Source organism: Hyla sarda, chromosome 2 (assembly GCF_029499605.1).
Source record: "Hyla sarda isolate aHylSar1 chromosome 2, aHylSar1.hap1, whole genome shotgun sequence".
Lineage (NCBI taxonomy): Eukaryota > Metazoa > Chordata > Amphibia > Anura > Hylidae > Hyla > Hyla sarda.
Window position 1 is genome coordinate 512,434,414 of NC_079190.1, and position 24,533 is coordinate 512,458,946.

The 24,533-nt window shown below is 44.7% G+C and overlaps 1 protein-coding gene across 8 annotated transcripts in view; it reads left to right on the forward strand.

Moving 5' to 3' along the window:
* The window catches only part of ZBTB20 (zinc finger and BTB domain containing 20), a 980,340-nt gene that overhangs the window by 639,695 nt on the left and 316,112 nt on the right, over positions 1-24,533 (forward strand). For all 8 annotated transcript variants that reach the window (XM_056559924.1, XM_056559920.1, XM_056559918.1 and 5 more), the window contains one exon: positions 15,079-15,144. The gene's annotated coding sequence lies outside the window, so the exon portion shown is untranslated. The remainder of the gene's footprint in view (positions 1-15,078; positions 15,145-24,533) is intronic.

The window sequence follows — 24,533 nt, forward strand, 5'->3', positions numbered from 1 at the left end:
TCAAGTCAATGGGATCCATCAGTGGTGACCCGGTGGAGTCAGTTGTGTTCCGACCTGTTTTTTTGGCTGTTTGTAGTCACGTGAATGGAGGGGACGTGGTAGCAGTAGTCACCGGTCATCCGACATAGAGCAGAGTTCGCTCCGTACACGGATGACTGGGGTGCCGCGCCGGGATAAGATGCTTTTCGGCAGAGTACCCCTTTAAAAGTGTAATGCCCATACAGATGGCAGGTCTGGCACTCCCTCCCCCCCTGACTGCTATAGCATGGATGCCCTTGGGCTGAGTACTTAGTATTTTACGGCTCGCATTACAGCTCCACTTTGTCGTTCATTACTTACCTCAAAAACCCATTTCCCGAATTTCAAAAGCCGCCTCGCGACCACGTGATAAAAAAAAAAAAAAGTGGCCGAGATTTATATAAATGCAAATGACATCCAGTTAGAGGAGACGAAAGGTAATTAATGACATCACCGAACCGCCGGCGAGAGGAGCAATGCACACGGCGATTATCTCTCCATCCCGGCCACCGCAGCAGCACTATATTGTGCCCGGGCCTATTGGTTCGCATTAGAGCCTTATTCCCGGGAAATGGTGCTCTCACCGGCTTTGTTACAGCACCCAGACCACCGGCGCTCAATCCTGCGGTTTATGATCTCACACAATCCATCAATTAATGATTCCAGTAAATACGCAGCAGCCATAATGATGCTGGATAATCTAATTTCATCCTATATTACCCGCTCCCCTGCTACATCTTAATAAAGCCGCCAGGCTCTTCGCTCCCGGCCTCACACAGAGGATTTGTCTGTAATATATAATGTAGAAGACGCTGTGGGTGCAGGCGCGGCATCTTGGGAGGAGAGTCGGCACCATCTTAGTTATTGAGACAACAGAGGGAAAGCGGCGCCATTGTAGTGCACGGATTCACACCCGGTTCAGGTGCGTCTTCATATACAGACCGTACGGACAAGGAACACCAGAATATAAAAAGTGTCCCCCATACTGCCGGCAGTAAAAAAAATAAAGATGTATATACCTTCCTCCGCTCCCCCGGCTCCGGTCTTCGCCGCGATCCTCTTCCTGGTTGCCGGTGGTCGGTGGTTCCCTGCCCCCATCATGATAAACCACCCCCGGCCTTTATTTTTTATTATTTTTTAGTTTTCTACCTTGATATTGTTCTGTATTTTCTGCTCAGTCTCAGTCACATTCACAGACTGGGAAGGGGGCGTTCCCCAGCAGGCGTGACATCATCTGAAGCCATACAGGGGAGAACTTCCTCCCTAACTCTGCTACACACAGCCTAGAGCAGTTCAGTGTGAGATGAGTTATGATTGGCTAAGGCTGCACTCACCCCCCTCTCAGCACTCCAGGCTGTATTTCCTTATTTTGAATATTTACAAATCTGTTTAACTTTCTGGTACCAGTTGATTTGAAAACTTTTGTTTTCCACTTGTTTACACTGAAGTTCCCCTTTAACTCTACTCTATTTCGGGCCGTTGGCTGTCGGGGCATGCTGGGAATTGTAGTTTTGCAACCTCTGGAGGGCCGCAGTTTGAGACCACTGCTACAGAGTATGATGAGGTCGGAGTCTGCAGACACATGAGATGATGATTAGAGATGAGCGAACTTACAGTAAATTCGATTCGTCACGAACTTCTCGGCTCGGCAGTTGATGACTTTTCCTGCGTAAATTAGTTCAGCCTTCAGGTGCTCCGGTGGGCTGGAAAAGGTGGATACAGTCCTAGGAAAGAGTCTCCTAGGACTGTATCCACCTTTTCCAGCCCACCGGAGCACCGGAAAGCTGAACTAATTTATGCTGGAAAAGTCATCAACTGCGGAGCCGAGAAGTTCGTGACGAATCGAATTTACTGTAAGTTCGCTCATCTCTAATGATGATGATGATGATGATGACTCTTCTCGCTCCTCTATTCATCTCAGTGTAATTGGCCATTGTAGCTGTAATATATATGATCCGGCCCCCGCTCCGATTCTCCCCCAGGTGGCGGTCGCCTCTGCTCCTGGCAGCGCCATCATTGCGATGCTTCCATCCCGCGAGGAGCCATGAAAATCTGAGTTCTTATTATCATTTCTCATGGAAAGACACCCTGATGCACACGAATTGCCATTATAATCATCTTAAGCTGCATCATCAAGATGGAAATGATCTCTCGTACGAGGAGGAGAGCGGCTGGATGGTCCAACAGGGATGGCTCCGGAGAGCACAGCGCCATGTGGGGGGGGGGGGGCCGAGCCGCCACGTAGAGGAGCTACAATCATTACAGTAGGTTGTAATGGATCTACACCAGTGTTCCCCAACCTGCTGCTATCCAGAAGATGCAAAACTACAACTCCCAGCATGCCCTGACAGCGCTTGGTGCATCCCACGAGTAATTCCTCTTCCTGAACCTGTGGCTCTCCACCTGTTGCCAAACTACAACTCCCAGCATGCCCTGACAGCGCTTGGTGCATCCCACCAGTAATTCCTCTTCCTGAACCTGTGGCTCTCTAGCTGTTGCAAAACTACAACTCCCAGCATGCCCTGACAGCGCTTGGTGCATCCCACCAGTAATTCCTCTTCCTGAACCTGTGGCTCTCTAGCTGTTGCAAAACTACAACTCCCAGCATGCCCTGACAGCGCTTGGTGCATCCCACCAGTAATTCCTCTTCCCGGACCTGTAACTCTCCAGCTGGTGCAAAACCACAACTCCCAGCATGTCCAGACAGCCCCTGGTGCATCCCACCAGTAAATCCTCTTCCTGAATCTGTGGCTCTCCAGCTGTTGCAAAACTACAACTCCCAGCATGCCCTGACAGCCATTGATGCATCCCACCGGTGAATCCTATTAACTCTCCAGCTGGTGCAAAACTACAACTCCCAGCATGCCCGGACAGCCCTTGGTGCATCCCACCAGTAATTCCTCTTCCTGAACCTGTGGCTCTCCAGCTGTTGCAAAACTACAACTCCCAGCATGCCCTGACAGCCATTGATGCATCCCACCGGTGAATCCTATTAACTCTCCAGCTGGTGCAAAACTACAACTCCCAGCATGCCCGGACAGCCCTTGGTGCATCCCACCAGTAATTCCTCTTCCTGAACCTGTGGCTCTCCAGCTGGTGCAAAATTACAACTCCCAGCATGCAAGGACAGCCTTTGGCTGTCCGGGCATGCTAGGAGGTGTAGTTTTGAAACAGCTGGAGGCACCTTGGTTGGGAAACACTGCGCTAGTGGTTATCAGGTGGAACACACCTTCTAGTGGTTTTAATAGGACATTCTATACATAGTAACACATGGTAGAGAGGTTTATGTTATTAGAATAGATACAGTTGGTTTATGTTATTTAAACTGGATACATATGTAACAAAAAAAACCTCTCTGCTGCGAAAAGACCTAGGTCACCATCTAGTATACACTAAAATGTTCCTATTCACTGTCAGCAAGCAGAGATCCTAAAAATGTTGAAGAAATTAAAAAATAAAGCCTGGAAGGTTTGCTGTGTCTGTCAGCGTAGTGTCCAGAACATGGAGGCGCTACCAGGAGACAGGCCAGTACATCAGGAGACGTGGAGGAGGCCGTAGGAGGGCAACAACCCAGCAGCCTGACCGCTACCTCCACCTATGGGCAAGGAGGAGCAGGAGGAGCACTGCCAGAGACCTGCAAAATGACCTCCAGCAGGATACAAATGTGCATGTGTCCACTCAAACGGTCAGAAACAGACATGAGGGTGGTATGAGGGCCCGACGTCCACAGGTGGGGGATGTGCTTACAGCCCAACACCATGCAGGACATTTGGCATTTGCCAGTGAACACCAAGATTGGCAAATTCACCACTGGATCCCTGTGTTCTTCACAGATGAAAGCAGGTTCACACTGAGCACATGTGACAGACGTGACAGAGTCTGGAGACGCCGTGGAGAACGTTCTGCTGCCTGCAACATCCTCCAGCATGACCGGTTTGGCGGTGGGTCAGTAATGGTGTGGGGTGGCATTTCTTTGGGGGGGGAGGGCTGCACAGCCCTCTATGTGCTTGTCAGAGGTAGCCTGACTGCCATTAGGTACCGAGATGAGATTCTCAGACCCCTTGTGAGACCATATGCTGGTGCGGTTGGTCCTGGGTTCCTCCTAATACAAGACAATGCTGGACCTCATTTGGCTGGAGTGTGTCAGCAGTTCCTACAAGAGGAAGGCATTGATGCTATGGACTGGCCGCCCGTTCCCCTGAAACCGATTGAGCACATCTGGGACGTCTCGCTCCATCCACCACAGACTGTCCAGGAGTTGGCGGATGCTTTAGTCCAGGTCTGGGAGGACATCCCTCAGGAGACCATCCTCCACCTCATCAGGACCATGCCCAGGCCTTGTAGGGAGGTCATACGGGCACGTGGAGGCCACACACACTACTGAGCCTCATTGGGACTTGTATTAAGGACATTACATAAAGTTGGATCAGCCTGTAGTGGGGTTTTCCACTGTGATTTTGAGGGTGACTCCATATCCAGACCTCCAGGGGTTAATGATTTCCATTGATAATTTTTGTGTGATTTTGTTGTCAGCGAATTCAACTATGTAAAGAGGAAAGTATTTCATACCATTAGTTCATTTATATAGATGTAGGATGTGTTATCTTAGTGTTCCCTTTATTTTTCGAGCCGTGTATCTTCTGCAGCCCTGTACAGTGACGGCCATCACTCACACACCGGTCCCTGTGGACGTAGACACTTTGGAGCTTCGCTCTCACATTCTCGGCTGAATCAGATACGGGCAGGTGTACGTGCAGCCGCAGGCCCTGTAGTAGTGCTGAGTGCAGGCGAGGAAGGGGGAGCCGCGAGTTACACGGTAATAAAATGAGGTTTAGCAGGGATTTGGCGATGACATCACGCCGTACAATCCTGGGCTCTGCAGGAAGTGCGCCGTAATGCCGAGCGAGTGTTCCCCGTCCTCAGTTTACCCGCGCTCCATGTTATACGCTGCACTTCCCAGGCCTGGTAATCCTTTACTCATTCATTCATCCCCGCAGTAGCACTCACACATGTTTCCTATTTCCCGTCTATACATAGTAGCTCAACTTATACAGTATTTGCATACAAGGCTGAAAACATCCAGAGCTGCATTCCTGCCTCGCTGCTGGAGCGCCGTGACCTCAGAAAACTCCTGCCATCTATTTAAAGCATTTCTTACTCCTAGTGACTGGGAGAGCGGATCTGCGGGCCCAGGGGAGGTGGGAGGGAGGCATTGTAGTGCTAATCTGAGGCCTACACACTACTGCAGAGCATTACCGGCCTGAGACATAGAACCACCGTGTGTAAGGCTGCATTCACACCGCCATATGGGCAGACCAATCCGGCTGCTGTATGCTGAAATCGTGGTGTGAATGCAGCCTAAGAGAATTTACACCACGGCCTAAAGGGCAGAGTCACATGTAGTGTATATGCTGCGTATTTGATTCTTGCGTATTTGATGCATATTCGTATTTCAGTCCTAGCAAAATCTATGGTTGTTTATCATTACTCCCGTAGACTTTGCTCAGGGCCAGATCATCATTGGCACTCATGGAGCGCCTACTCCGGGCCCGCAGGGGGCCCCGTAACATTAGGGACATCCCTGTGTCCCGAAAAATGTGGGGGAACTATACTGCACCTAATGTGGGGGAACTATACTGCACCTAATGTGGGGGTACTATACTGCACCTAATGTGGGGGGGAACTGTACTGCACCTAATGTGGGGGGACTATACTGCACCTAATGTGGGGGAGCTATACTGCACCTAATGTGGGGGAACTATACTGCACCTAATGTGGGGGAACTATACTGCACCTAATGTGGGGGAGCTATACTGCGCCTAATGTGGGGGAAGTGTACTGCACCTAATGTGGGGGAACTATACTGCACCTAATGTGGGGGAACTATACTGCACCTAATGTGGAGAACTATATTGCATCTAATGTGGGGAACTATACTGCACCTAATGTGGGGGAACTATACTGCACCTAATGTGGGGGAACTATACTGCACCTATGTGGGGGAACTATACTGCACCTAATGTGGGGAACTATACTGCACCTAATGTGGGGGAACTATACTGCACCTAATGTGGGGGAACTATACTGCACCTAATGTGGGGAACTATACTGCACCTAATGTGGGGAACTATACTGCACCTAAGGTGGGGGAACTATACTGCACCTAATGTGGGGGGACTGTACTGCACCTAATGTGGGGAACTATACTGCCCCTAATGTGGGGAGCTATACTGCACCTAATGTGGGGGAACTGTACTGCACCTAATGTGGGGAACTATACTGCCCCTAATGTGGGGAACTATACTGCACCTAATGTGGGGGAGCTATACTGCACCTAATGTGGGGGGAACTATACTGCCCCTAATGTGGGGAACTATACTGCACCTAATGTGGGGAACTATACTGCACCTAATGTGGGGGAACTATACTGCATCTAATGTGGGGGAACTGTACTGCACCTAATGTGGGGGAACTGTACTGCACCTAATGTGGGAGAACTGTACTGCACCTAATGTGGGGGAGCTATTCTGCACCTAATGTGGGGGAACTATACTGCACCTAATGTGGGGAACTATACTGCACCTAAGGTGGGGGAACTATACTGCACCTAATGTGGGGGGACTGTACTGCACCTAATGTGGGGAACTATACTGCCCCTAATGTGGGGAGCTATACTGCACCTAATGTGGGGGAACTGTACTGCACCTAATGTGGGGAACTATACTGCCCCTAATGTGGGGAACTATACTGCACCTAATGTGGGGGAGCTATACTGCACCTAATGTGGGGGAGCTATACTGCACCTAATGTGGGGAACTATACTGCACCTAATGTGGGGAACTATACTGCACCTAATGTGGGGGAACTATACTGCACCTAATGTGGGGGAACTGTACTGCACCTAATGTGGGGGAACTGTACTGCACCTAATGTGGGAGAACTGTACTGCACCTAATGTGGGGGAGCTATTCTGCACCTAATGTGGGGGAACTATACTGCACCTAATGTGGGGAACTATACTGCACCTAATGTGGGGGAACTGTACTGCACCTAATGTGGGGGAACTATACTGCACCTAATGGGGGGGATTTTAATGAAGTGCTGCGTCTTCCAGGCAGCCTTAATCTGGCCCAGACTTTCCTAGCCCTACAATACACATATACATCAAATAGGTATCCAAGTAAGGAAGAACCTGAGGAGGTTGAGTTCACTAGTGAAATGTGAAGGGAACAATATATAAATATATCTGGATGCAACTCAAACAATAATATAAGGATGGCGACCAGTGGTGCACGGATCAGAAGAAGAAGCATGGAAAATGGCAGTAAAGATGATGGGATGATCCCGCACTCACCGCGTCCATCGCTGGGTCAATGGCGGCACATGGAGGGAACGAGGGGGGAGAGGTAGACGGGGGCTCAGCCATCTCTCCACCCTCGGTCCCTCCATGTGCCGCCTTTGACCCAGCGATGGACGCGGTGAGTGCGGGATCATCCCATCATCTTTACTGCCATACATCAAATACGCCTATACATCAAACAGGCGGCGTTTACTCTACGTGTTCCCCAACCCTTAGAGAGTATTCACAGAGCAAACCAATTATTACTACAGTATTTTATTCCTAGGCTGAAATGTGACAGGCCTTAAAGGGGTACTCCAGTGGAAAACATTTTTTTTTTTAATCGACTGGTGCCAGAAAGTTAAACAGATTTGTAATTTACTTCTATTAAAAAAATCTTAATCCTTCCAGTACTTATCAGCTGCTGTATAATAAAGAGGAAGTTCATTTCTTTTGGATTTCTTTTCTGTCTGTCCACTGTGCTCTCTGCTGACACCTCTGTCCATGTCAGGAACTGTCCAGGAAAAGGCTGAGCGGGAAGGAGGAGTGTCCAGGAACAGTATGAGAGGGCAGGGGGCATCCAGGAACGGGCTTAGAGGGCAGGGGGGGGTGCAGGAAGGGGCTGAGAGGGCAGGGGGGTCCAGAAAGGGGCTGAGAGGGCAGGGGGAACCAGGAACAGGATAAGAGGGCAGAGGGGGGGGGGGGTCAGGAACAGTATGAGAGGGCAGGGGGCATCCAGGAACGGGCTTAGAGGGCGGGGGGGGGGGGTGCAGGAAGGGGCTGAGAGGGCAGGGGGGGGGGGGGTCCAGGTGGAGCAGGACACAGGCCCTCTCAGTGCCCAGGCTGGCCCCCTACACATGCCCCCCCCCCCCCTCCTCTCCACATAAGAGGGGCACACGTGTTGCTCTAATACCTTTTTATAATCAGCACAGACGCGTTTCAATCCCCCTCTTGTTGTGACACGTGCAGAGGGTTGTGTTGCTTTCATACGACAATGTCACATTTGTCAGAACACATTTTTGGCACCGAGTGTCTCGCAGGGCAGCTGTGATCTCTACAGACGGCCCTAAAAGCTTCTCCAGGAGCGGGCCCATCCCAAGGCTCTTTAGGTTGCGTTTCAGGGCTGCGCCTCTTTTTTCTGTGTGTACACTCGCGGGTGCGGATATTAACTGTGTGATTCCCAACCTGTAACAAAGCGGAATATGAGGACAGTGGCATGTGGGGTGCGTCAAAGAGGGTCCCTACTCCTGGGGACCTAGAGACCCTCAATTCTAATTCCACAAGGATGTACAGAGACGTTTTAGTGTGAAACATTATAGTCCCCAGGTCAACAAAAAATATCTGCTGACATCTGTTTATCTATCTGTCTCATATCTATCTATCTATCCATCACATATCTATCTATCTCATATCTATCTATCTCATATCTATCTGTCTCATATCTATCTATCTATTTCATATCTATCTATCTCATATCTATTTATCTCATATCTATCTATCTCATATCTATCTATCTATCTCATATCTATCTATCTATCTATCTCATATCTATCTATCTCATATCTATCTATCTCATATCTATCTATCTCATATCTATCTATTTCATATTTATTTATCTATCTATCTCATATCTATCTATCTATCTCATATCTACTGTATCTATCTCATATCTATCTATCTATCTATCTCATATCTATCTATTTCATATTTATTTATCTATCTATCTCATATCTATCTATCTATCTATCTATCTATCTCATATCTTTCTATCTATCTATCTCATATCTATCTATCTATCTATCTCATATCTTTCTATCTATCTATCTCATATCTATCTATCTATCTATCTATCTCATCTATCTATCTATCTATCTATCTATCTCATATATCTATCTATCTATCTATTTATCTCATATCTCATTACATTGCAGTGCTCTTCTCTCAGAGACTTTGACCACTGTTCATCCAGAGCCTTCTGCTTCACGTCACTTAATGGATCACATGACCATGTTATTCTATCAGTCATGGTGTGTATATTGGGTGACAGCCCCCCATGTACGGTGTCATGACAGCCGCTTGTGTGTTCGCCGCTGTCGCCGCTCATCTCCGGATACCTCTGTAATACGCTATAAATGGCGGCGTTACATTACAGACGCTATCAGCTGGAGGTTCCTTATGTGGGTCGCCCCGTGTGGCCGCGCTCTCTAGTCTCCCGTACAGACGTGCAGAGTTCTCGGGGGCGTCCTCCCTCTCTCTGTAGTCTCTGGCGTCCTGTAATCCCCGATGTATTCGCTCTTTCCCTGTGACACCTGGAGCCCCGATTGATAAGGACTCGTCTCTCTCAACCTCTCGGCTTTTCTCACCACGCAGCCCGCGGCGCTTGTCACTCGCAGTCAAATAAGGACAATTTTTACCAGTCACTCCTGCTGTTCCATTTTTTTCCCTCTCAATGCCAGTACATGTATTTGTTATTCTTTATAACTCTCTTTGAAGTCGGGAATCCGAGGGGAATCTGAACACGACCAGATGTTTCTCTTGTGGAGTCAGAAGAGCAGCGAGGATTACATTTAATACGAAACCATAACACTGCGCGGCCCTCCAGCAGCCGTATACGTTTCTCCACAGCCCATAAAAGGCGCCACTTCACATCACTTGACCTAGAGGAGCGCAATGTAAATGTCCTTAAACAATGGATGATACTCGTACGGTATATTCCCATTGACTGCCATATCCCCCTCCCCCGCACGCCGACAATTCGAGGACTTTTCCTTTATTATGCAAAGAGGAAATTCTTCACAAGGGTAACCCGACGCTCAATATGTATTTTATTCTTTCACTGGGAATAAAAAAAAAACCTGAGAGGAATGGAACCTGTTTTCCCTCACGCGGATACGACGAAGCGGCATTACGCGGTATTTCCATAATAATATTTACCCTTCTTAAAGCCGCTTTTCACTCAGATGCCGATGACAGTATATATAACCGTATTCAAATAGCATGCAAAGTATATCCAGTATAGATAATAACATTCATTTATGCAGATCTGGCGCTCGTATGACAGGCGCCACTCTATGGGTTTGTGTTGATTTTTCCGTCTCTCTATATATAAAGATGACTTTTTTTTTTTCCCCGGCGAACTACTTCACTTGATTCAATATCAACATTTTATGTTTGTAGAACTTACAAGAGGGTTATATAATGACTGCAATAAAAGGGCCTGACTGCGCTGTGCAATGGAGAGACATGGAAGATAAAGTGTTCGCTCCGTCCCATAGAAAGTCATTATAGACGTCCACTGGAAGAAAGCTTCAAGACAATGGCTGGAGACTTAAGACTTAAATGGAATCGGTCAGCTCTGTATCATGCTCAGAGCTCAAGTGTCAAGGAGGCACTGCTGATCCAACGCATGCATGCCTCCTCCCTCCTCCACTCCTCTTTGCTTGGCCTCCAGCACTGTACATCAATCATGCAGGATAAGAAGGGGTGGGGGAGAGAGCCTTCTTGACAATTGAGCTCTGGGCATGATATAGAACTGACAGATTCTCTTTAATCCTGCACATACACATAGCTATCCACCCTGTACACATAAGATATCTGTCCACCCCATACACATTCACGCTCAGCTCAGCATGCATGTGTTCTAAATAAGGAAGGAAAGGGAGGCTTTTCAAAGTCTTCTGGCGGTAGCTTATCTCCCTGAGAACAAACAGATCGGGCATGATGGATTTCATCTGCTATTGGAGGAGAGTGCATAGGCCCCAGTACATAATTGATGGTTGGCTGATCCCACCAAAGTCAGTGGTTTGTGATGACTTTAATCTACTGTATTAGTTATAGAAGGCAAGTGCATACATACCATAGGGGCAGACCATGAAACTTCTATGGGACCCCTGGAGAGAGGGAGCCCTGTTCTGCTGGTTCCCATTCCCTGCATGATCTATATTCCCTTCCTCTCTTCAGAGAACTTCATTGTCAGCTAATTAATGGGGGGGATTGACCAACGGGTACTAGGGGCAAAGTCAGATACCATATTAAAAAGCCAATATTTGCAATGAGGCTTCCTTACTTTGTAAGCCACAGACGGATTGCATCTTTAAGATACATGAGAACGTTCATGCTTCCTCTAAAGGGAGGGGTAAGCCACAGCCAGACAGCTTTGGACCCCATTTATCCTTACTAAAACAAAAGGGTTGAGAGTTGAGAATCCATCACACCTGACCCTTCTCTCCACCAACATCAGCTGACAGTGGAGAGTCGGGAGGCCGCCATACACTGTAGAGTTTCACCAGCACCTTAAATGCTAAACCCGAGTCTATAGAATTGTGTGTTCTTTACCTTTAATCCATGTAAGGAGGTTTGTTCCTCAGGAGATCCTTGGAGTATTCTCTGTTAGCAACGATTGGCTCATAGGGGAAGAATAGACTACAGAACCACCAGCGGGTGGGAACTGTTGTCAGTCAATTCATGAGAAGCTGTAACTTGCCTTTACTTAAATTTAAACCCAGGACCTCAGCATTGGCTGTCAACAATGTTGACCACCTCTAATGTAGCCCTCTAGACTGTGGCTACAGACTTTTTAGATGTGGTTTGGAGAGCAGCCCTCGAAAGATGTTTTGGAGTATATCCTTCCAGAAGATGATGGGAAGGTTACACTAGTTGGTTGAGATTGTGGCTTACCAAATGTTGGTTACTAGATGATTGACTTGTGCTATAAAGTATACAGTTTAGCAGGTCATTGGGGCAAAGTGGCTACTATAGTAGCTATTGGGGGGGGGTCTCTTCAGACCTAGTTTGTATGACTAGTAAGAGTCCAACAATGACTGAGAATGATTGCCCTCAGCTCCGCTTTTGTAGGTCCTTTAAAGAGTCAAGTTGATTTTCCGAGGTTTTCCCTTCATCTTTGGTGCAAGACTAACACGGTGAAAAGTTGGGGTATGTCCCCATGGGAGAATAGTGCTTGGCCCAGTGAGGGTCAGAGAATAGTGCTTGGCCCAGTGAGCGTCAGAGAATAGTGCTTGGCCCAGTAAGGGTCGGAGAATAGTGCTTGGTCCAGTGAGTGTCAGAGAATAGTGCTTGGCCCAGTAAGGGTCAGAGAATAGTGCTTGGCCCAGTGAGGGTCGGAGAATAGTGCTTGGCCCAGTGAGGGTCGGAGAATAGTGCTTGGCCCAGTAAGGGTCGGAGAATAGTGCTTGGCCCAGTAAGGGTCAGAGAATAGTGCTTGGCCCAGTAAGGGTCGGAGAATAGTGCTTTGCCCAGTGAGGGTCAGAGAATAGTGCTTGGCCCAGTGAGGGTCGGAGAATAGTGCTTGGCCCAGTGAGGGTCGGAGAATAGTGCTTGGCCCAGTAAGGGTCAGAGAATAGTGCTTGGCCCAGTGAGGGTCGGAGAATAGTGCTTGGCCCAGTGAGGGTCGGAGAATAGTGCTTGGCCCAGTAAGGGTCAGAGAATAGTGCTTGGCCCAGTGAGGGTCGGAGAATAGTGCTTGGCCCAGTGAGGGTCAGAGAATAGTGCTTGGCCTAATGAGGGTCAGAGAATAGTGCTTGGCCCAGTGAGGGTCGGAGAAAAGTGCTTGGCCCAATGAGGGTCAGAGAATAGTGCTTGGCCCAGTGAGGGTCAGAGAATAGTGCTTGGCCCAGTAAGGGTAAGAGAATAGTGCTTGGCCCAGTGAGGGTCAGAGAATAGTGCTTGGCCCAGTAAGGGTCGGAGAATAGTGCTTGGCCCAGTGAGGGTCAGAGAATAGTGCTTGGCCCAGTAAGGGTCAGAGAATAGTGCTTGGCCCAGTGAGGGTCAGAGAATAGTGCTTGGCCCAGTAAGGGTCGGAGAATAGTGCTTGGCCCAGTGAGGGTCAGAGAATAGTGCTTGGCCCAGTGAGGGTCAGAGAATAGTGCTTGGCCCAGTAAGGGTCAGAGAATAGTGCTTGGCCCAGTGAGGGTCAGAGAATAGTGCTTGGCCCAGTAAGGGTCGGAGAATAGTGCTTGGCCCAGTGAGGGTCAGAGAATAGTGCTTGGCCCAGTAAGGGTCAGAGAATAGTGCTTGGCCCAGTGAGGGTCAGAGAATAGTGCTTGGCCCAGTAAGGGTCGGAGAATAGTGCTTGGCCCAGTGAGGGTCAGAGAATAGTGCTTGGCCCAGTGAGGGTTGGAGAATAGTGCTTGGCCCAGTGAGGGTCGGAGAATAGTGCTTGGCCCAGTGAGGGTCGGAGAATAGTGCTTGGCCCAGTGAGGGTCAGAGAATAGTGCTTGGCCTAATGAGGGTCAGAGAATAGTGCTTGGCCCAGTGAGGGTCGGAGAAAAGTGCTTGGCCCAGTGAGGGTCAGAGAATAGTGCTTGGCCCAGTAAGGGTAAGAGAATAGTGCTTGGCCCAGTGAGGGTCAGAGAATAGTGCTTGGCCTAATGAGGGTCAGAGAATAGTGCTTGGCCCAGTGAGGGTCGGAGAATAGTGCTTGGCCCAGTGAGGGTCAGAGAATAGTGCTTGGCCCAGTAAGGGTCAGAGAATAGTGCTTGGCCCAGTGAGGGTCGGAGAATAGTGCTTGGCCCAGTGAGGGTCGGAGAATAGTGCTTGGCCCAGTGAGGGTCGGAGAATAGTGCTTGGCCCAGTGAGGGTCAGAGAATAGTGCATGACACAGCGAGGGCCAGAGAATAGTGCTTGGCCCAGTGAGGGTCGGAGAATAGTGCTTGGCCCAGTGAGGGTCGGAGAATAGTGCTTGGCCCAGTGAGGGTCAGAGAATAGTGCTTGGCCCAGTAAGGGTCAGAGAATAGTGCTTGGCCCAGTGAGGGTCAGAGAATAGTGCTTGGCCCAGTGAGGGTTGGAGAATAGTGCTTGGCCCAGTGAGGGTCGGAGAATAGTGCTTGGCCCAGTGAGGGTCGGAGAATAGTGCTTGGCCCAGTGAGGGTCAGAGAATAGTGCTTGGCCCAGTAAGGGTCGGAGAATAGTGCTTGGCCCAGTGAGGGTCGGAGAATAGTGCTTGGCCCAGTGAGGGTCAGAGAATAGTGCTTGGCCCAGTGAGGGTCAGAGAATAGTGCTTGGCCCAGTGAGGGTCAGAGAATAGTGCTTGGCCCAGTGAAGGTTGGAGAATAGTGCTTGGCCCAGTGAGGGTCGGAGAATAGTGCTTGGCACAGTGAGGGTCAGAGAATAGTGCTTGGCCCAGTGAGGGTCAGAGAATAGTGCTTGGCCCAGTAAGGGTCAGAGAATAGTGCTTGGCCCAGTGAGGGTCGGAGAATAGTGCTTGGCCCAGTGAAGGTTGGAGAATAGTGAATGACACAGCGAGGGCCAGTCTGCTTGTTACATTTACTAGGAAGCCCTGACAGAACATGCCAAGCGTTCACCACATGCTCGGCTGCCTTTACACCCCTTTGAAGTGGGTGAGACAGTCACATTCTTTGAGCCGTATCCTGCACCACCCTAATTTACACTTAATTCCTGGCATGAAAATAAATGACCGGACAGATCTGTGGTGTCTCCTCACGTATCCTGTAATACCCAAAGAGTAACAAAAACAGCATCATATAGAAAAGTCATCTAAAAGTATCTATGGATGAAGACTATAATATGAGGTATAATGTGGTGCCACCACGGTGAAACCTTTCTATAGAACCTACCCCCCCAGGTTATCATCTATTATTTATACGGTGTTTGTAGGTTGCATCATGTCTGTATAGAATTTTGCACATAAATGTTTATTGCACTTTTTATCGTTTCGTGGCTTATAAATTGCGCTTGTGTTTCAGCTCGGATCCTGGTCTGGGTGCTACAGGACAGGGCGCTACATGTGGGTCATCTGAGGTGCCACTTGGGTAAGTAGAGATTATTACCGTGATGTTGTGTCCTGTCTCTTTGTTTTATGTGCTTTATCTTCTATATTCCACCTGTATAGTGGACCTTGGTGTTTTTTTCGGAGTGTTATAGGATGCTTCATAGGTCATGTACTGGTCATGGCTATTATAGTGTCCTACTGCGTGTGTACCCGTTATTGGTTAGGTGTCCTACTGTTTATATGCCTTTACACTTGTATTCTGGTTTACACGGTGAATCTGTGCCTTTGCATTGACTTTGCACTGTTTTATATAATGTTTATCCTTATACATTCTGTTCTGTCTTGTCCCCCAGTTCCCACTTATAAGGTGAGAATCTGAAGTTTCATGACGCTGCATTAGGCCTAGCCTGAAGCCCCCGAAAGGTCCTAGTCCTATGCAACAATTGGACAATATTGAGGGATTGGAGTAAAACGTTGCAGGACAAAGAGGAATATATGTTTTTTGGACTTAAAGGGGTATTCCAGGCCAAAACTTTTTTTTTATATATCAATGGCTCCGGAAAGTTAAACAGATTTGTAAATTACTTCTATTAAAAAATCTTAATCCTTCCAATAGTTATTAGCTTCTGAAGTTGAGTTGCTGTTTTCTGTCTAACTGCTTTCTGATGACTCACGTCCCAGGAGCTGTGCAGCTCTTATGGGGATATTTTCCCATCATGCACAGCTCCCGGGACGTGACATCATCATTGAGCAATTAGACAGAAAACTTCAGAAGCTAATAACTATTGAAAGGATTAAGATTTTTTAATAGAAGTAATTTACAAATCTGTTTAACTTTCCGGAGCCAGTTGATATATAAAAAAAAGTTTTTTGCCTGGAATTCCCCTTTAAAGGGGTACTCCACCCTTAGACATCTTATTCCCTATCCAAAGTATAGGGCATAAGATGCCTGATCACGGGAGTCCCGCTGCTGGGGACCCCCACAATCTCCCTGCTGCACCCAGCATTCGTTTTAGAGCGTCGGGTGCAGCGCTGGAGCCCCAGAGGCTCGTGATGTCATGGCCACACCCCCTCAATGCAAGTCTATGGGAGGGGGCGTGACGGCCGCCACGCCCCCTCCCATAGACTTGTATTGAGGGGGCGGGGCGTGACGTCACCAGGGGGCATGACGGCCCCCGAAGCCCGTACCCAGCATTCAGAACTAAATGTTCCAAACTCTGGGGAGTGGAATACCCCTTTAAGCATCCCAGCCTCTGAGCCACGCTGAAAGGATAGAGATACTGGTAGAACCCTGATAACATTGTAGAGCTGCGGCATCCTGCCATCCTGCAAGGGTTAATCCTTCATTATCATCTGTTCACCCTCTGGGCTGCAGCACAATGTCTATACAGAAGTAGCGGTGTTGAGTTTGTTATTTGGTGGTGTTACAATAGGAATACAAGGAAACCCATTCGGGTTTGTGTTGAGATTTCTTAAAAAAATAATAATCTAACACCCTGTTCACCCACACTAAACCCAATATACTGGATCATAGTGCGGTAGAACAGCTTTACAAAGAGGGGTCACTTACTTAAATCCGTTGAGTATAAGCAGAGTTCTGTCACTGTAAACTGTAAACAGTGCACAATGGAGGCGGGGAGCCAGCTCACCGGCCTTCTTCATATTCTTTGTCTGCCCTGTGCCCCGTCATTATTATGCTATAGAAAGTTGCGAGTGAGTGCTCTGCTCTCTGTGCGCTCACCCGCGCCATTTATTAGCATGTTAATATAGGGAACAGGGCAGGCGGAGAATATGGAGGAGGCAGGAGAGCAGGGTGAGCCGGCTCCCTGCCTCCGATGCGCAAAGTATAGCAATTCAGCAGGAAGTTTACAGTGCCAGAATTCTGCATGTACTCAATGGATTTGAGTAAGTGGCCCATCTTTGTAGAGCTGTTCACCCGCAGTATAACCCAGTGAATTGGGTTTAGTGCAGGTGAATAGGGTGTCAGATTCTCTTTATTCAGAAGCTAAACACCCATAGAGACCTAGTTCTGTTAACACAGCTGAGGGGTTTGTTACAGTGTATTAGTGTTGCGGTATTACTGCTCTTCTAGTCTAATAGAACTGCTCAGACCAGTGTTTTTCAACCAGGGTTCCTCCGGCTGTTGCAAAACTACAACTCCCAGCATACCCAGACAGCCAAAGGCTGTCCGGGCATGCTGGGAGTTGTAGTTTTACAACAGCCAGAGGCACCCTGGTTGGAAAACACTGGCTTAGAACATAGAACAAGGTTAGGTCAGAAAACTATTTCGAAATTTTCAACAATGAGACATTTTTTATTCACTGACAGCAAGCAGAAATGGTGACCTTGGTGATGGGAATGAAGCTAAAAGTTGCAGGACGAGAGGAGTTTATGGTTTTGGAGATTTGATTCTTCTCTCGTAAGCAACGCTTCATAGGCAAGCAGTATCAGTGACCATTACTAGCCATTCCTGCAGCTAAATCCGCTACAAAAAGTCTGCAAAATACGAACATGTGAACGTACCCTTATGGTAAGAAACAAGAAAGTAATGTAATAGAACAGAGAAGGTATGTAATAGTAATAATATAGTAATAATATAGTATAGTAATAATAGAGGAAGTAATGTAATAAAATCGAGAGGGTATATAATAGTAATAATATAGTAATAATATAGTATAGTAATAATAGAGGAAGTTATGTAATAGAATAGAGAAGGTATGTAACAGTAATAATATAGTAATAATATAGTATAGTAATAATAGAGGAATTAGTGTAATAGAATAGAGAAAGTAATGTAATAGTAATAATATAGTAATAATATAGTATAGTACTAATAGAGGAAGTTATGTAATAGAATAGAGAAGGTATGTAACAGTAATAATATAGTAATAATATAGTATAGTAATAATAGAGGAATTAGTGTAATAGAATAGAGAAAGTAATGTAATAGTAATAATATAGTAATAATATAGTATAGTACTAATAGAGGAAGTTATGTAATAGAATAGAGAAGGTATGTAACAGTAATAATATAGTAATAATATAGTATAGTAATAATAGAGGAAGTCATGTTATAGAATAGAGAAGGTATATAATAGTAATAATATAGTAGAGTAATAATAGAGGAACAATATAATAGAATAGAGAAGGTATGTAATAGTAATAATAGAGGAAGTAATGTTATAGAATAGAGAAGGTATGTAATAGTAATAATAGAGGAAGTCATGTTATAGAATAGAGAAGGTAATGTAATAGTAATAATATAGTAGAGTAATAGAGGAAGTAATGTAATAGAATAGAGAAGGTATGTAATAGTAATAATATAGTAGAGTAATAATAGAGGAAGTAATGTAATAGTAATAATATAGTATAGTAATAATAGAGGAAGTAATGTAATAGAATAGAGAAGTAATGTAATAGTAATAATATAGTAGAGTAATAGAGGAAGTAATGTAATAGTAATAATATAGTAGAGTAATAGAGGAAGTAATGTAATAGAATAGAGAAGGTATGTAATAGTAATAATATAGTAGAGTAATAATAGAGGAAGTAATGTAATAGAATAGAGAAGGTATGTAATAGTAATAATATAGTAGAGTAATAATAGAGGAAGTAATGTTATAGAACAGAGAAGGTATATAATAGTAATAATATAGTAATAACATAGTATAGTAATAATAGAGGAAGTAATGTAATAGAATAGAGAAGTAATGTAATAGTAATAATATAGTAGAGTAATAGAGGAAGTAATGTAATAGAATAGAGAAGGTATGTAATAGTAATAATATAGTATAGTAATAATAGAGGAAGTAATGTAATAGTAATAATATAGTATAGTAATAATAGAGGAAGTAATGTAATAGAATAGAGAAGTAATGTAATAGTAATAATATAGTAGAGTAATAGAGGAAGTAATGTAATAGTAATAATATAGTAATAATATAGTATAGTAATAATAGAGGAAGTAATGTAATAGAATAGAGAAGTAATGTAATAGTAATAATATAGTAGAGTAATAGAGGAAGTAATGTAATAGAATAGAGAAGTAATGTAATAGTAAGAATATAGTAGAGTAATAGTGGAAGTAATGTAATAGAATAGAGAAAGTAATGTAATAGTAATAATATAGTAGAGTAATAGAGGAAGTAATGTAATAGAATAGAGAAGTAATGTAATAGAATAGAGAAGTAATGTAATAGAATAGAGAAGTAATGTAATAGTAAGAATATAGTAGAGTAATAGTGGAAGTAATGTAATAGAATAGAGAAAGTAATGTAATAGTAAGAATACAGGGAGTAATGTAATTGTAAAACTTAAAGAAGTGAGAATAAAGCAAGTAATTGAATAGGAAGAATAAAGCAAGTAGTAAAAATATAGAAAGTATTTAATAGTAAGAATAGAGCAAGTAATGTAATAGTAATGTAATGTAGTAGTAATAATAAAGAAAGTATGTAATAGTAATAATAAAGTAATATAATAGTAATAATAGAGAAAATATGTAATAGTAATAATAGAGAAAATATGTAATAGTAATAATAAAGTATGTAATAGGAATAATAAAGGAAGTAAAGTAATAGTAATATAATAGCAATAATAAAGTAATGTATTAGTATGAATTGAGAAAACAATGTAATAGTAATAACAAAGAAAGTGATGTAATAGTAAGTAATGTTGTCTCCTTTAAAGGGGTACTCCGGTGGGAAAAAATTTTTTTAAATGAACTGGTGCCAGAAAGTTAAATAGATTTGTAAATGACTTCTATTAAAAAATCTTTATCCTTTTAGTACTTATTAGCTGCTGTATGCTTCAGAGAAAATTCTTTACTTTTTGAATTTCTTTTTTGTCTTGTCCACAGTGCTCTCTGCTGACACCTCTGTCCGTGTCAGGAACTGTCCAGAGCAGCATAGGTTTGCTATGGGGGATTTTCTCCTGCTCTGGACAGTTCCTGATACGGACATCAGGAGTCTTCAGGAGCACTGTGGACAAGACAAAAAAGAAGTTAAAAAAATAAAGAATTTCCTCTGTAGCAAACAGCTGCTAAAAAGTACTGAAAGGATTAAGATGTTTTAATAGAAGTCATTTACAAATCTGTTTAAGTTTCTGGTGCCAGTTCATAAAAAAAAAAAAAAAGTTTTCCACCGGAGTACCCCTTTAAATCAATTTCCCATTTGTGCACCCATGACTTGTTCTGGCCACAATTTATTTAGTTTTAAATGTAATTATATTTTTCATATTTTTTTTGAAATATTCCTGGGTCGCTCGCTATCGGCTTCTTCGTGCTCCGGCGCTGCTGGTTGTATATTACGGTCTTTATATTCACTAATTATATTTTGAGGATATTATTAGATATTAAGAAAAATAATATATATTCTTATTAATTATCTGCCATCAGTTAATTTTGTAAAACCAAAAATTCCTGTAGCTACACAAACTGCGGCGTTCTGGAGGAAATTAGATTTATTTCATGACAAATTAATTGCACAACATGAGAGCCTCATTCCGGATCCGGAGGATTTATTTTCTTCCTGTAATGAATAAAGTCAATTAAAAAAAAAAAAAAAAAAAACTAAAAAAAAACACTAATTTATTATTTATTATTTATCAATAATGGTCTTGGCCAGGTCATTTTTGTGGTTTGTCTAGATGCGTTTTTTTGGGGCGGTGCTGCTCCAAATGTATCGTATTGTCGCAGTGACCATGATACATTTTAATTTTGCGCAGATCTGCACCCTGATTATTTTCTACCGCCGCTTTCAGATCATGTCTACCTGCTTCAGAGGAGCTTGTTTGTCTGTGTGTTTGGCTTTTTTGTTTTAGTTATCATTTTAAACAGTGGTTTACTTTGCCGCAGGCCAGGAAAAAAATAAAAAAAAAAGAGGTGGAGGTTTTAGTTGAACAGGTATTTAAAAAAAAAAAATATTTTTATTTTTTTTACCTTTTCACTTTTTTTTTAATTATGTTATCATCACTTTGTCGGATATTTTTTAAAACTTGGGCACATGCAATGGTTAGATTTTGGCCATTGTTAACAACCTTATTGTTTCTTACGTCTTTACCATTCCTCTTTTGTACCTTTAAAAAATATATCTGATTGTTTCATATGGAAAACTGCTTTAATTTTCCTTTGTACATTTTTTAAATTTTTAAAGGGGTACTCCACTGCTCAGCGTTTGGAACAAGGGAGCTCGTGACGTCATAGCCCCGCCCTTCATGCCGTCACACCCCGTCCCCTCAATGCAAGTCAATGGGAGGGGGCGTGACATCCGTCACGCCCCCTCCCATTGACTTGCATTGAGGGGACGGGGTGTGACGGCATGAGGGGCGGGGCTATGACGTCACGAGCTCCTGGTGCCGGCTCCAGCATTCGGAACAGTTTGTTCCAAACACTGAGCAGCGGAGTACCCCTTTAACTTTTTATGTCTTTAAAGGGGTTATCCAGGAAAAAACTATTTTGTATATATCAACTGGCTCCGGAAAGTTAAACAGATTTGTAATTTACTTCTATTAAAAAAATCTTAATCCTTTCAGTACTTATGAGCTTCTGAAGTTGAGTTGTTCTTTTCTGTCTAAGTCCTCTCTGATGACACGTGTCTCAGGAACCACCCAGTTTAGAAGAGGTTTGCTATGGGGATTTGCTTCTAAACTGGGCGGTTCCCGAGACACGTGTCATCAGAGAGGACTTAGACAGAACAACCTTAACTACAGAAGCTCATAAGTACTGAAAGGATTAAGATTTTTTTAATAGAAGTAATTTACAAATCTGTTTAACGTTCTGGAGCCAGTTGATATGTAAAAAAAAGATTTTTTTCCTGGAATACCCCTTTAAACGTTCTTATTCTCTACCTTATTCTCTCCCTCTCTTTCACTCTGGATGATGATTTTTTAGTTTTGGCAAACAAACAGGAGTAATAGTTTTTCTAGACTTGGTGGTGGTCTAGATTTGCGGCGTTTTTTTGTGCCAGGTGCGGCAAAATTTGGGCAAAAAAAACTAAAACATGCAGATAATAAATTCGGGACCACTGCATCCGTCACTTAAAAAAATGGTCTAGCAACACCAAAAGGCCAAAATGACGGATTTTAGAACATTGAAAAAAAAATATGCAAAAAACCCCCTCAATTAGCGCAAAAATAATAAAAATTCACAAATGTAGATGAAAAAAAGCAATAGAACACAATGATAAATAATCCCATAACCCCCTAATTTCTGATTTGGTAAAACACAATCTTTTAATCTCTTATTTTAAGACATAATATCCCAGAGACAGAAATTTATTCAAAAAATTTGGGAAACGATTTAAAGGACCAGTCTATTAAAAAAATATTCCCAGTGGTTTCCCAACTGCAGTGTCCAGCTGATGCAAAACTACAACTCCCAGCAATCTACTGTACGAGGCCCGGCTACTCACCCATCCCCAAGGTCCCATCTCAGCCTGATGAGGGGTCAAGGGTGGGGGCGAAGCACGCTGAGGACCGGTGGGTAGCCAAGCTTCATAAAGAATATCTCAGGGGACCCACTTGGATCAGACACTTATCCCCTATCCTGTGTGTGTAGGAGGTACAATTTATTTCTCTGCAGTTACCCTTTAATTATTGGCTTATCAGTAAACTATTCTAAAACATGCCCGAAAATATATTAGTTTCCACAGTAGTCACTGGAGCTTAGACAATAGGTTTGTTTCCTGTTTTGCTGTGCTGTATAGACAGGGGCTTGATCATCAGAGTCATCTCAATTTCATTAGCGGGCTGGATCAGCAGAGTCATCTCATTATCATTAGAGGGCAGGGTCAGCAGAGTCATCTCATTATTATTAGAGAGCGGGGTCAGCAGAGTCATCTCATTATCATTAGAGAGCGGGGTCAGCAGAGTCATCTCATTATTATTAGAGGGTGGGGTCAGCAGAGTCATCTCTTAATCATTAGAGTGTGGGGTCAGCGGGGTCATCTCACTATCATTAGAGGGTGGGATCAACAGAGTCATCTCATGATCATTAGAGGGCGGGGTCAGCCGAGTAATCTCATTATCATTAGAGGGCGGGGTCAGCAGAGTCATCTCATTATCATTAGAGGGTGGGATCAACAAAGTCATCTCATTATTATTAGAGGATGGGGTCAGCAGAGTCATCTCATTATTATTAGAGGGCGGGGTCAGCAGAGTCATCTCATTATTATTAGAGGGTGGAGTCAGCAGAGTCATCTCATTATCATTAGAGGGCGGGGTCAGCAGAGTCATCTCATTATCATTAGAGGGTGGAGTCAGCAGAGTCATCTCATTCTCATTAGTGGGCGGGATCAGCAGAGTAATCTCATTATTATTAGAGGGCGGGGTCAGCAGAGTCATCTCATTATCATTAGAGGGCGGGGTCAGCAGAGTCATCTCATTATCATTAGAAGGCGGGGTCAGCAGAGTCATCTCATTATCATTAGAGGGCGGGGTCAGCTGAGTCGTCTCATTATCATTAAAGGGCGGGGTCAGCAGAGTCATCTCATTATCATTAGAGGGTGGGGTCAGCAGAGTCATCTCATTATCATTAGAGGGCGGGGTCAGCAGAGTCATCTTATTATCATTAGAGGGCGGGTCAGCAGAGTCATCTCATTATCATTAGAGGACGGGGTCAGCAGAGTCATCTCATTATTATTAGAGGGTGGGGTCAGCAGAGTCATCACATTATCATTAGAGGGCGGGGTCAGCAGAGTCCATTCTGCCCATTTATTGCAGCTGCCATAAAGCCCCTTTTCCTTATTTTTAGATCAGTGTGTCTCCGCCAGTGTGCCTCCAGCTGTTGCAAAACTACTATTTCGGCTGTCCGGGCATGCTGGGGTTGTAGTTTTACAACAGCTGGAGGCACCCTGGCTGGGACATACTGCTATATACACTTCATGAGACCATCACTGTAGGAAGGGTGGTCACTGGATGGGCATATGATGGTCCTCTTAGATCTGCCTGAACCCTGGCACCCGCCGGCTGCGCTGTTTATACTGTAAAGAGTCATGTCGGTGTTGTGCCCCGGGCAGTAGGAGCAGCCAGGGCTCGCTGATACCAGGAGAAGCCTGACACACTGGGACATTGGCCAGACCTCTCCGGCCCAGGATGCATTGCAGGTCTGTGCCCGCAGTCAGGGAGCACCAGGAGCTGGCACCTGCGGAGACTACACAGGAAGAAGAGATCAGCGGTCACGCACTGTAATCTCCGACACCACGTGGCACCGCTCGCTCATTGTCAGCAGTTATGTCTATTTGTACTTGCTCATTAACCCTTTTAAGGCTCAGGCTCATCATGTTTTATACGGTTTTCATATTTATTTGTTTTTTATATTTATAGCAGGTGTGCATAGTCTCCGATGCTATTTTACAATATCATGTTCTGCCCCCTCAGGCACCGCACCAGCAGGCCTGGTGCAAGGATTTTTGCCACCCTAGGCGAAATCTGATT